The sequence below is a fragment of the Rhopalosiphum maidis genome, chromosome 3 (genome assembly GCF_003676215.2).
Source record: "Rhopalosiphum maidis isolate BTI-1 chromosome 3, ASM367621v3, whole genome shotgun sequence".
Classification (NCBI taxonomy): Eukaryota; Metazoa; Arthropoda; class Insecta; order Hemiptera; family Aphididae; genus Rhopalosiphum; species Rhopalosiphum maidis.
Window position 1 is genome coordinate 58,685,748 of NC_040879.1, and position 6,219 is coordinate 58,691,966.

Genomic DNA, 6,219 nt, shown 5'->3' on the forward strand with positions numbered 1-6,219 from the left:
GGGTTACTAATTTGGGGAGGAACAGCAGACTGTTTTTTAAATCAACTACAAACAAACCAAAATTATATAGTTAAAAATTGCCTAAATAAATATTCCTTATCGGGTTCTATCTCGCATAATTATAAAGAATTGGGTGTCCTACCTGTTAAACTTCGATATAAAAAAATTGCCATTCTGTTTAAATTTAAAAACTTTAGTAAAGTACTTGACGGTCAAGTTATTAAGGACAAAAGGGAAAATAGACGGTTTGATATACCTATTGATTACGCGTGCAAATCTTTTAGTCAATCGTTTGTAAGTTATTTAGGTCCTGTGTTTTTCAATGCTATGCCATGTCTGTATAAAAAAAATATTCAGCTATCACAAAATAATGCTAAAAAATTAGTATATAATTGGTTGTTCTCTCTAATAAGTTAAAAATATTTTAATTTTATTATCTATTGCTGTGTTTAAATTATTTGTTATTTGTATATTCTTATTTCTCATTTTTTGTTGTTAATTTGCTACATATGCACATAAATTTTAGTTAAGTTCTGTTACTCTCAATCTCTAACACAAGCTTTTAGCTTAAAAGAGATAGATTATCATGTAAAAATTTTTTAAAAATGACATTATTGTAAGTTATGATGATTTTAATAATAATAATAAAAAAAAATAGATGGATTTTCATATTCAGAAAATGTTGAAGTTGAAAAGCATTCATCACTGTCTGAATAAAACCTCTAATGGAGTATCTCTAATTTCTGCAGTTTCAAGAGACATAAAGTTAACATTATAACAATTGTTCAAATTTAGTTAGACAGACACTAAATCATTTGAATGACAAAGAGGTGGTATTGCAGAAACATGTTTTATGGGTTGATTTAAATTGTTCTTTCTGTCAGAACTAGCATATATCATGGCAGTGGTTTTTTTTCTAGCCCTATACTTAGAACATTTGCTAACTTTGAGCTTTAATTTCTTATTTAGACATTTAGACCTTCCATCGTGTGTAACTATAAAGTAACCATTTTTTAAATGAATTTATGATTTCATAATAATTTTGGCCTATTAATTTGATACCAAATGTACTTTATAAACATTTATATAGCTATAATATATTGTAATAACTATTAAGTAGTTAAGTATATCGTATATCATATAAAAAACTAAATAATTATCTTCTTGCTGTAGAACAATATTATTATAATACTTAAGTTTATGTTTTATAATAATTATTAAAAACAATTTTAAAATTGTCTTTTTATAGTTATATTAATATGCTTATAAAAATCTTAATAATTATTTTCTAGCTGTAAAATAATATAATTATATGTATAATAAGACATATTTATTTATTTTTATAAACTTTTAAATTTTAGTTATTACTCCATCTAATATAACATATACACAACATAGAGGTATTAATATTGCTAGGGTAATATAAGATATCTCGATTAACCATAGGTAGGTATTATGAAAATAATTAACATTTTATTTAATTTAATTTAATAAAAATGTAAATTATTAAAACGGTACCAATGTAAATTTTGGTTATGTACTTATTACTTGAAATACAAATATAAGATATTAAATATAACAATATCAGTAACTTCTCAAAAGCAAAACTTAATTTAGGTAATTAATTCTAACTTATAAAATTTAACAATGTATTCTAATGTTTAATCTTGTTGTTTTACAACTAATATTATAACTTAATTTTTATTTGTGTCAACACACACACACACACACACCGATAAAATGTATTTGTGATAAATATGATAGAGGACGCTGGTGTCGGCAGCGGCGGGCGGACTATGTACCAGGGAATCAAGCGGCGGTGGCGCGCAGCAGCTCAGGGTTCATGTCTGCTATTAAGTGCTATATCTATATATATTAAGTATTATATCTTATACATACCTGGTTGTGTTAACGGATGTGCCTCGTATGCTGGCGAACTAATGAACAAACACAGACTATTCAGTCTGTTTCGGGACATTAACTACGCCCTACTCGTATTCTACGTTTTTCTCTCTACGTTATTCGGTTTATTTCAAAGTAAATAACCTTCATATTTTTACGAGTTCAAATATATATCTAAATAATTGTCATAAAAAATGAATTTCATATCAATGATTTTCTCGTTTTTAACGTGTATCATTAACAAACACGTGGAAATACGGTAAATTTTTTAATTTTATATCGAAGAAAAAATGTAATTTTATTATTTTTTATTTATTTAGCCAAGTTTACGAAAACGAAGAAGATAGTGATGACGAAAACCTTATCCCTGATGTGAATAATTCTAATGATGGTGAAACCATGTAATTATATTATATTTATCATAATAGAATAAGTTTTAATAAAGAATATTTATTTTTAATAGTGAAGATGGGATAGATTGTATATGGGACCTGCTAAATTGTATGGAGGCCGATCTAAATTACTGCTCACAGCTAAATCCCAGTGAGCGTAATACAAAGGTTACAGAAACATGGCAAGACATAATGCAACATTTCGATTTGATGGGCTTAGAACAGACAGTAGGTCTCATCCTGTTTCACGGGTCTAATTATATTGAATATGTCGATTGTGATATTGAAGGTGACCTCGGGAGGATTTTAAGAGCTGAAAATGTTGTAAGTATTAATGTCTAACAATAATATTTCTCTTATAGTTATTTTTTAAAACAAAATAATTGCATAGGAGTACTTAACAGAAGCATCATCAGAAGAAGATATTATAAATGTGTTGATGGGTTACACACAAGCTGAAGTTTTACTTCAGCTTAAATTTGAATACGAATTATTAGCCCGGGATGAAGAGGAGATTAACGATTTTCATACCAAAGTCCAGATGATAACCTCTGTATGGGGATTATCCTATATGGTTTCCAACGGTATAATAAGAAAATTATTTAACTCCTAACATAGAATATATTATATTTTAATTATTTTTTTCAAAATTAAAGCAATAAAATTAAATTTTGAAATATTTTTTATTATTATTATTATTATTATTAATTTTATTAGAATTGCGATCTTATGATTTCATATTGTGGTGGCATATACTATGCAGCGTGAATTTCAATTGATAGTTCAAGTAGCGATGGTTTATCCGATAATGGACAAATGCTAATGTGTTAGCGGATGCCTGCCATTGATATGCGGATATGCCTCGTATACCGGCAATGGACCCTAATATGTGCTAATATGTCTGCTATTAAGTATTAATACATTTTTTACACTTTTAGTAATATACCTCATACATACTATTAAAAATAATTTACATTTGCATATTATTACTAAGAATATTATATGTAGCTAATATAATATAGTATAATATATAAACGACTGTAAAGTGAAAGATTTATAAGAAGATGGCTAAGCATTATTATTTTACTCGACAATATAGGTTTCGTTAATCATTGTATAAAATTGTCACTTTACGATCGTCGACCGTTATCCGTTTATACCCACAGATCTATGTGTACCGATAATCGGTTATAGCTTATAATACAGGTTCAACAGGCAATTGTAAATTTCACTAGAATACCGTTTATACAAAAAGGTACTGAAAACAGAAAAAGTGAAAAGATCTAATATAAAAACTGCCAGTTTTATTTTCTTACCTATAATGAGTATCCGGTATGTGGAACTCCACCAGTGTTCCTGAGTCTCTGCAGCCACATTAATACGTTAACATAATCTGTTGCGATTACATATTAGGTCGAAATTTCTAAAGTAGATATTGGTTTTTATTGCGTCGTTTGATTTTATACTGTTACGTAATTTTCTTTTCTGACTGCGTTTACACTAAAAAAGGTACTAGTGGCGCAGTTTACATGTGCCCAGATTTGTTACGGGCAGACTAATGGTAGAATTTTTCAACAAAATTTATCGGAAATTATAAAACAACAAAATAAGGTACTGCGAGTCTGCGGCCGACAATATCGTCCATATAATTGTAAATTATTTAAACTAACTGAAATAATATAAAATAAATAACTGAAAAATAAAATATTATTAAAACTAAAATTGTTGGGAATCATTGGTTTGACGTAATAGTTTTATATTTAAATACCATTTGACTTTCAGGTTTTGTATTCCACTTTAAAAATGTTAAAAAAAAAAACGTTATACATCCAAATGAATATTTATTTATTTTTTTACTCTACAACAAATTATGTGAACAAAAAAAATATTAATCTCTATATTACTCTATTTATTTTTAATAGGTAATTTACTCAATGATTACTCAAAAACATAAAAATAATAATTTTGAACGATTGTGTTACGTCCATGATGGGCATGGACCAGAAAGAGAGAGAGTGAGTGAGAGTGAGTGAGAGTGAAGTAAGAGAATGCAATCGAATGGTGTAGTGCCCTGGCGAGAGGCTGAACTGTTTTCTGGGGGCTAGAGCTCCTCCTTGCCCCCCCCCATATCGCCGTGCCTGTTCACCGAATTATTAAAAGTACATTTATAAAAATAAATTGATTATAAACCTTTAAAATACTAAATATATATTACAAATTTATACATATTCATATAATACAAATTTTGTTTTTTATAACTACTTTTTAAAATGTGAAACCATGTAGGTCGTGAAAGATTTTTCGGGGTAAATGTGGGCTCTGGTACTAAAAATATTGAGAACCACTGGCGTACGGGCTTCATTGGTATGTCGTCTCTGTTAGTACGTTTAACAATTATTATTGTACAATTAATGTAAATTGTACTTATGTATAAAAACTATTATTAACTGTGAAGTTTGCAGCTCTTATATAAAAAAAAAAACACAATTCGTTTTATTTATTTTTCTGATCTTGATCATCTGATCCATCTAATAAATTGATGGTTTATAAGTTCACAAAAAAAATTCCATACTTATGGCTTGTATTAAACAATTTTATAAATTTGCTTATTACCCAATATTAATTCAATTTGCAAATTGACAACAGTTGTATATGTATATAGTAATATCCATGGCACGTATGTTCATGCAATAAAAATTGCATAAATTAGCATTCATACATTGGAAAAATATGCACTAAAAATTTTAGAAATATGCATTTATATTTGCTAATATTTTTAAAATTTGCAAAATTTAAGAAAATCATAGTCAAATTTTGAAATAATAAGATAAAACATCAATTCATTGTGTAGTATTTTATTCGTTTTAATTTTTATACATTTTAAAATGGCCAAAATTAATAAAAATAAATCAAAACTAATACTATAATTTTGTAAATAGCAAAATAAATAAAATAAGAAACAAAAAAAGAATTTAAATATTTAAATAAATAAATTGTTCGAACGTGTATATGCTTTGCGCCACCCGGTCAACCGGTCCGCCTAAGGTGGTGCGACTGCAAGGCGAAAGTTCGCATAGTTGTCAACGCCGCCGCTCAGTTGCAGCCTACACCGCTGGCCGGTTGTTCGACGTCGCTCTCTTCTTTTTTGGTGTTTTGAGTGTTCGGACTCCGCGGAGCCTTTCCGGCTTCAGCGCGTCGCTCCTCGCCGCACGGCAACACAGTGTGTATGTGCCATCTTTTTACGTGACCGTTTCGAGTACCAGTGTCGTGCTTCAATAAACGCTTTCGTTCGTTTTATCGATTTTCGCGTCATTCGCTATATTCAGGTCGCTGTGTTAACTAGTTTGACCCCGTTCGAACGATATATTTTTTCGCCAACGACAAGTCGCACAAACCGAGTGGTTTCCGCGGTCCGACGTCGTCATCGTCATGCGAATATTAAATTAATAAATTCGCGTTATTCGCAATAGTACGGAGTGATCGCTTAATTAGATCGAACCTCATTCGAACGACACGTTTCGACGCCTACAATAAGTCGTACCTGCATACCGCGTGGTTTCGAGTGTCCGCGGTCCGACCTCGTTATCGTCATGCGACTAATAACGATTCGCAAATTAGCTTAAACTACATCGACAACGTATATTCGCGCATCCGACGTATATTGTGTACCGCCGCCGTCCTATAAAAAATAGTCGCGATTATCATAAGGCGTATCGTCTCAAGACAATGTCACATTTCAAGCGTGGAGGACTCCATTTAGCAACCTTTTCACGCAACCAATCGTTATCGTGTCACGTTTGTAGTCGTCGTGGTCAGTGGTAAAGTTGGTTTTGTCTTTCTATATAAATCGTAAGCCCCCTTCTATGAATGGAACATTTATGTGCTAAATTATTTATTATTATATATTTCTAGAGCCTAATATTAA